Here is an 8616-nt window from a genome sequence, read left to right on the forward strand (position 1 = left end):
ATATAGGTATTTCAGACAAAGGCTGCAGAAAAGCAGTTGCTGTTGCTTTTATGGATGAAAATCCCAGGCGAAAGAGTCGGTAAAGGCAAGAGCAACAGAAAATAGGCTAAATTGTTGGGGTCAACAGGGAGGGGTCAACATTGAGAATAAGGATTGAGAGGAGGTCCTGGCTATTTAATGACCAGAAAGTTTATGTTCCCTTTCTCTCTCCCTTTCTACTTTTCTTCCATCAACATCTTATTTCTTTTATACTTTCCATATACTAACGTCCTTGAAGGCAAAAAGTTGCTGAATTTTGGAGTAATAGACACCTGGGGACTATTTGATGAGCTGCAACAATGGGAAAATATTGGTTTGTATGCTAATTCATTCATTAGTTCAGTCACCAAACCAATATGGAGAGTCTCTTGTGTGCTAAGACCTAGTATTGAGACCTGAAGATGTTAGGAATCACCTAAGCAGGTGAGAGCTGTTCCAAGTACAGAATGATAGGTAGTAATTAAGAGAAGAAAGGAGAGAGAGGTTTAGGCAGAGGGAGTAGGTCTTGAAAAATTGCAGAGACATAAATGTGTATGACCCATTTGGGCAAAGGGAAGCTTTTCAGAATAATCAAAATTTAGGGTAAGAGGTAAGAAGTGCTGAGAAATAAGGCTAGAGAGTCAGAGTGGAGCCATGATACACCAAGGAGATTGGATGCTGTCAGATGGTGGCAGGAAGGCATTCTAAGGGTTTTAGGTAGGGAAGTGATAAAATCAGATTTTCCTTTTGGAAATATCAGTCAGGTGGCTGTGCATGGGAATTTAAGGTGAGGCTGGAGACCAGGAGGGAATAAATAGATCTACTAGTAAATGAAATTGTTTTACTCTTTTCCAATGCAGTTGATGCCATTAACATGCACAGCACACTCCAGGGAAGACCCAGAGTCATGGGTATTTCCCGTGCGCTCTCTTCTGTTCTGCTCAATAAAACAAATTGGAATGCAAGAGAGTAAGTCACATTCATTAAAAATCAAGGGAACATTTTACAAACTATCATACTGTAAAGATGTGTCATAACAATTTCCTTAGAATATCTCTCAACTGATCAGAAACCACCAGAGATGATGCAAGTTGCCCATCCCCCAAAAGGTCAAGATAAAGATGTTCATCCATAGTTAAACAATTTGCATACGATGTGGCCATTTTCATCACTCCAGAGATGCTATCTGCTTTGGTTTCTTGTGTGTGTGTGTGTGAGGAGATCAGCCCTGTGCTAACATCTGCCAATCCTCCTCTTTTTTTTTGCTGAGGAAGACTGGCCCTGGGCTAACATCCGTGCCCATCTTCCTCCACTTTATATGGGACGCCGCCACAGCATGGCTGGCCAAGCAGTGCAACAGTGCGCGCCCAGGATCCGAACTGGCGAACCCGGAGCCACCGTAGTGGAGCCCACGCAATTAACCACTTGCGCCACTGGGCCGGCCCCTGCTTCGGTTTTTTGTATCTAAGAAGATTGGCAGTGATGACAGCCAATGGTGGCCTTCTTCCTTTCTAGTTAGGGGCATTACAAAATAGTACGCAAAAATACTTCTAACAAGGCAAAACAGAACACTGAAGGTCATTTTATGATCTTATGCTATTCCTTGTCTCTGGTTATAGGATCCACCCCTCTGTGCCTGGGGATAGGACCCTCAGGACCTGGAATGGAGAGAGTCAGAGGGCACATCGGCTCCGCATGAGTGCCCGCATCTTCACAGTCCCATTCTAAGCATCACCTTAATGTGATTGCCGTGTCTGACTCTCATTCTTTCAGGCTCATATGTAAACATCCTGCTGCAATTTCTCTCTCTCTCCAATATTTAACGACCACCATAGTAGATTTTACTCAAAATTCTGTTTGTGATTTTTGTAGGACCTTACCATATGGTACTGAAATGGTTTAATTCTTGATATCCATGCTTACCTTGGACCATTTAACTAACCCTTAATTTCACAGATAAAGGGTATTTTGACAAGCAGCAAATGTCCAGGAATCATTTGGCCCAGTTCTTGCAGGATGTTGATGCTTCCTGGTACACGAAGCATTAAGCATTTGTGAATGTGGTTTAGCATTTGGTGAAAACATTTTTCTTTCTTTCCTTTTTTTCCCCTTGAGAAGTAAACCTACACTCTCCTCATCCTGCAATACTATTTCCAGATATTTGTAGTACTCTCTAAATTTTCTCATCTCTGAGACACAGTTGTCCAACCCTTTTCTGAGTCCTAGACAAGACAAATAACCCAGATCAAGTTACTGAGGTTCACTTGCCCTCATGTTCCACATTTGTGTTAAAGTGAGCATGGACTATTTTATCTCTAAGGTCTAAAGTTGCTCTTAATTTTTTAGATTTTATGATTCTAAGCCAGAGATAAAGAAGATGGATGAATGACCCAGAGGCCAGTGGATAGAGGTTGATCAACATTATGAAATGTTGCATATAACAAATAACAAAATGCAGGATTCCTAAATTTTGTCATGTTAAGGTATTTATGCCAAATCCTTCACTTCAAGAAGTAAAAAGGCACAGAGACTCTAGAGTCTGACCAGTGTCTATTTCATGTTCTTTCTCTTCATCAATCATCTAGCTGATGTGTCAGTAACATGGAACCAGGCAATCAAACAAGTGTTTCAGACCTTTTACTCCTGGAATTTTTGCAAGACCCAGAGCATCAACCTATCCTATTCGGGCTGTTCCTGTCCATGTTTGTGGTCACTGTGCTTGGGAACCTGCTCATCATCCTGGCCATCAGCCCTAACTCCCACCTCCACACCCCCATGTACTTCTTCCTGTCCAACTTGTCCTTTGCTGACATCTGTTTCACCTCCACCACTGTCCCAAAGATGCTGCTGAACATCCGGACACGGAGCAAATCCATCACCTAAGAAGGCTGCGTCACCCAGATGTGTTTTTTCGTGGCTTTTGGAGGTATGGACAACTTTCTCCTCACTGTGATGGCCTATGACTGGTTTGTGGCCATCTGTCACCCCCTGCACTACCCAGTCATCGTGAACCCACGCCTCTGTGGCCTGCTGGTTCTTGTGTTCTGGTTCATCGGCTTGTCATACTCCCTGATCCAGAGTCTGCTGATGTTGCAACTGTCCTTCTGTACCAATTGGGTAATTCCACACTTTTACTGTGAACTCGCTCAGGATCTCATGCTTGCCTGCTCAGACACACTTGTCAATCACATCCTGCTGTATATGGTGACTGGCTTTCTTGGCATTGCTCCCTTCTCAGGCATTCTTTTCTCCTATACTCGAATTGTCTCCTCAATTCTGAGAATTCCATCAGCTGATAGGAAATATAAAGCATATTCTACCTGTTCATCTCACCTGTCTGTGGTTTCTTTATTCTATGGGACAGGACTTGGTGTGTACCTCAGTTCTGATGCATCTTCCTGGAGGTGCATGATTGCCTCAGTGATGTACACTGTGGTCACCCCTATGCTGAACCCCTTCATCTATAGCCTCTGGAACAGGGACATCAAAACGACCCTATAAAAAGTTCTTGGGGGAACACTCTATGTTCAATGAGGAGAACACTCATCCTGGGTGTTTGAGCTGAATGTGGCAGCAGCAGTTGGCTAAAGGAATCCTGCCTCTTAATCACAGGGAATTTTGCTCCTCACACACCTCCATAAGTGATTTTGGTCAGAATTGCCATCTGAGTTCTTTGTCTTAACCTCTTATGGTGACTTCTCTTTTATTCTCGGCTCTGCTCTCCTCATCCCTCCTTTTACTTATCCATTACTACACCTCAGCTTGCATTTCCAGTCCTGCAGGTTGACACCAGCCCTACCGACTCAGAATAGTTGAATAAGATTTATGAAATACTGCATTCTGTCTATAGCCATTGCTAGGTCTTATCAAATTCATTCATTTGATAACATTTACTGAGCACCTTTGGTGTGCCAGGCTGTTGTAGCTGTCTGGAATACAGCAGTGAAGGAAAAAAAACACAAAACAGAAACAAAATCTTTGCCTTCATAGAGCTTAAATCCTGGATCTCAGAGTTTATTAGATCACATTATATGTCCAAACAGAAAATACACTGATGGATAAATTATTTATTTTGTGATTAGTGAGGTTGAACTTTTCTCCATGAGTTTGTTTAGTGCATTTCCAAAATAAGTAAAAATGTATCACTAGAGATAGAAAAACCACGTGGTCCAGAATATTAGAACTGATCAGGCTCTAAAATGTTGTTTGGTTTAGTTGCTTTGTTTTGCAGGTGAATTCACCAAGGCCCAAACACAGTGACAAAATGTGGCTGAAAGGGGACATATCTTCACATGTGGTGTCAGGACAGAGCACTGGATTACAATTCAGGAGTGTAAGAATTGAATCACAGATTTGCTGCCTTCTGGGTGTGTGATGCCGAGCAGCTTCAGGTGATGCAGAATGTGTGAGGACCGGTGGATCTCTTGATAAGTGTTTATTTTCACACCTTCTTCACCATAAAGAAATTGGATAATGTGTTAAGTCTGTGGAGGGTGGTGTTTGCAAGGCTCTGCAGGCAGAAAAGGCAAACACAAATGCATGAAGATTCATCTTGGTAAAGATGAATCACTGCCCGCTCCAGGGTGGAAAGAGTCTGATGGAATCAACTTGCCACCAAGTGGTGTCCTTGAGGGAGATTACCATTTCAAAAGACTATATAATGGGCTTCTATGAGGGGTACCCACCTCCCCTTTAATCTCTAGGCTTTGAGTCTGAAAACAGGCTTGATTCTGAAAAATGGGAGAAGAATCATGATTTTCCATTTTGGTAGCTGTCATCTGACTTTTGCTGACTTACTCTCGATATTTTTGGTCATCTAAGTCAAACAATACTCTTGATGTGTGCTCATATATGATCTTCCACCACCACCACAGATCACCTGGGGGTCATGGGTCCTGGTTGGCATTCTGGATTTGTTGCTGGATCATCTGCCTTGCCTCTTATTGTTAATGATGCCATTTGAGTTTAGAGCTCGAGATACTTGTAAACATCATTTAAAACTTCTACTTTAGTATGGGAGTTTAGCTAACAGGGCCATATTCAAAAACCCACGAACTTCAAAGTGGAACAGCAGTGGATATGTTGGATATGCACTGATTAAGACTGACTTAACATTCCCCTAAGCTTGACTAAACTTTTAACAGGATTTTTCCTGACTATAGACCCCTGACCTCTCTTTCCTTAGTGCATTTACTTTAGAAAACTTGTCCTCGCAAATTCTTTTTCTACTCCTTTGAAAAGTAGATAAATCTTCTCCCAGCTTCTTGTCAGTTTTACAACTCAATGATGTCTATCTTAAGAGGAGCCATCCATCTGTAATCATCAGAATGATGTAATCCAAATGTAATCATCAAGAAAGAGAGGGTCTCTATTTCCCAGCTTCTGTGGGAGGGTAGGAGCCTAAATTCAATAAGCAGCAATTAGCAAACACAGATGGCCTAATCACATCAACCAACCTCCCCCCCAAAATCTTCCAGTATTTTTCCATCAGCGCAACTCAGCTTTAAAAAACCTTCCATCTTTTGTTTCAGTGGAGGTGAGTTCAATCTCTCTCCCTTATTGCAATAGTCTTCACTCCTATTTCAATCATCTTGAATAAAGTCTTCCTTACCTGTTCAACCATGATGTAATTTTCCTTTAGTACAATCAATGACTTTCTAGACCTCATAACAAATTTCAACCAAAGTATTGTTTCAGCAATGAAATGGCCCAATATCTTGCCTGTTTAAGCTGGTAATGTTACAACTCACAAAGGGCTTCAGACTGGAAGAGGAACAACACTCACTTTCTTGATGCATCAGTTTAATTGGGAACAGAATAGCTGAGGTAGCCTGGTATAAAGATTATCCCTCCTAATACTCAAAATGGGTGAGTTCACTCACACAGTAATGATAGTCAGAAAACAACAGAGACTAATTAGATGGAGAGCGCATTAGGAGAATTCAGATGGGGGGTCAGGGAAGGCATTATTAAGTGCTAATATTTAAGTGAAAAGCTGAGTCGGAAAGGAGAAGAAGATTCCAGGCAGACAGAAATAAATGTAATGGTTTAGAGGCTGAAAAGAACATGGTCTATTTGAAGAACTACAGAAAAGCCAATATGTCTAGACAAGTGGTTCTCAACTGAGTGTGCAATGAAATCATCTGGTGGGCTTGTTTAAATAAAGATAGCTGGGTTCCAGCCACAGAGGTTCTGATTCAGCAGGTCTGGGGTTGTGCTTGGAAATTTGCATTTATAAGTTTTCAGGTGATGTTGACAGTACTGGTTCAAGGACCAGTGAATGAAGCGGAAAGAGGTAAGAGAGACTAAATAATGAAGGTCTTATAGACCCTGGCAAGGAGTTCTAATTTTATTCTAGGAGTAACAGAAAATGATTGGAAGGTTTTACACAGAGAAATCACAAGTATTGATTACACCTAAAAAAACAATCTGGCTGCCATGTAAAGGGTGGGAAAGTGAATATTGAGAAGCCATTTGGGACACTGCTGCAAGAGCAAAATGTTTCTATGAGCTCTTTTTGAAGACTGGGAGAAGCGAATAATATAACTGAGACAGTGCTGCTCAGATCATTTAATTGCTTTGGAAAAAGGAAACAAGGATCTAAAATGACAAAATTTGGGGGTGCATGAGTGACCTGGAAGGGCATAGTTCTCTCATCTGAAAATCTGAACAGCTATATGCTAGTAGGACAGTGAAAACAAGAAAAGAGTTAAGTAGTATGTCTGCCAGGATGAAGTTAAAGCACCTTCCACTAGTTGGTGTCACCTGCCTTTGTATCTCTTTATTCTAATGGACAAGACTTGGAATGTTCCTCAGTTCTTCAGAAACCTCCTTTTCCCAGATGGGCAGGAATATCTTGACCGTTAAACACTGAGGTCATCTCCATGGTCAATGTCTTCAAAATCTAATGAACAGAAGAATCAAGGGGTCCTGGTCAAACTTGTGACAAATCAGGGAGGAAGATTACTTATGATTGGATCATTGGCTCTAGAAATTTGAGGGGGAGGAACTTCAGGAGGATGACTGGCCAAATAAACTACAATTCTTAAATCATATTTTATTTACACCCTAGGTTTCAATATTTTTAAATAAACTGTTTTGAAGTATAATACACATGCAGATATGTATATTACTTTATTATTTCAAACTCTGCACTCCCTTTCCATAAAACATCTATGAGTTTGGATTCCCAGATTCATTAAGATTTTCTCTGGGGACATTCCTGATGTGCCAGAATTTCTATTCCTCATTTCCTCTCTTTTAGTTTTCCCATCACAAAACCCAGCATTGGGTTTGTAATTAACAGAACACTGCTGAATATTCAGAGAACTACCTTGGAACTGTTTTTAAAATCTTCTCAAATTAGTATTGTTAGTAACAGGGTGTCCCAAGTTGAGTTACTTGAGAAGCGGAGTTTGAGACAGTGATTAGCATGCAGGATGTTTACCAGGCGGTGCTCCTGGAATCAACACCTTTGGAAAGGTAGATGTGTAGTAAGGAATTCAGCCTCACCTAAAAAGAGATGTGACCTTTGTCACTGCTCCTGGGGGGTAACCTTTAAAATGTTGGAATATCCCTAGTGATAGGAGAGATTGGTTATTTATGGTGGGCCCTCCCATGGGAACCAGACCTGATAGATTATGCTAATGAGATGACTCAAGATAGGGGCTGGCCATGTCAAAAAGACCAACCATATGATTAAAAGGTTGGAGCTTTGGGCAAAGAGATATGAGCCCAACCTCTGGAAGGGAGGCTGGAAATTGAGTTCAACCACATGGGCAATAATTCAACTAATCATGTGTATGTAATGAACCCTCAATAAAAATTCTGGACATTGAAGCTCAGGTGAGCTACCTGGTTGGCAATGTTCTTTGAGTATTGTCACACATTGTAGCCAGGAAGAGGTAAAAGGTCTGGGATCTAGACTCCATGAGGAGAGGACAAGAAACTTTACGTATGGAACCCATCCGTACATGTAGCTCTATGTATATCTTCCTTTGGCTGGTTCTAATTTTTCTATAATAAAAATGTCATCATAGGTACAATGCTTTCCTGAGTTCAAGTCATTCTAGTGCATTATCGAACCTGAGGAAGTCCCCTCAGCTTGAATCATTCTGGTGAATTACTGAATATGAGGGAGTCCCCAAATTTGTAGCTAATTGGTCTGAAGTGAGGATAGCCCTGGGAACCCCTGAACTTGTGGCTGGTGTTTGAAGTGAGGGCAGTCTTGTGGAGACTGTTCCCTCAGACTTTGCAATTTGGCAAACCCTTTGTAGCAAGGAAGGGCCATGGAAAAAGTCAAGCCAAGTTGGAGCCCATCAAAGCCTTCCGTAAACCACCAGGGAGCTCCAGAGCTAGGATAATCCCTTGGAGTTGGCTGGAATTAGGGCAAAGGGGCCAAATGTTTATACCCTCACATCAAATGATCGTCAAATGTGGGCTGTCCCAGGAAGATAACATGATAATATTCATCATAGACCTGCTATGATGAATATTTTTGAAGGAAACAGAAAGATCAAGACCTTCTTGTATTCTCTTTTTAGATATCCAGTTGAGAAGTTTCTATCCTCATTTTTTTAATTCCTTTATTATTTGTAG

The 8616-nt window shown here is 41.4% G+C and overlaps 1 pseudogene; it reads left to right on the forward strand.

The window, feature by feature from the left end:
* The first annotated feature begins 2619 nt into the window (after window positions 1-2619).
* LOC131394588 (olfactory receptor 7A17-like) lies at window positions 2620-3552 on the forward strand (annotated as a pseudogene).
* The last annotated feature ends 5064 nt before the right edge of the window (window positions 3553-8616 follow it).

Source organism: Diceros bicornis, chromosome 30, assembly GCF_020826845.1.
Source record: "Diceros bicornis minor isolate mBicDic1 chromosome 30, mDicBic1.mat.cur, whole genome shotgun sequence".
In the NCBI taxonomy this organism is placed as follows: Eukaryota; Metazoa; Chordata; class Mammalia; order Perissodactyla; family Rhinocerotidae; genus Diceros; species Diceros bicornis.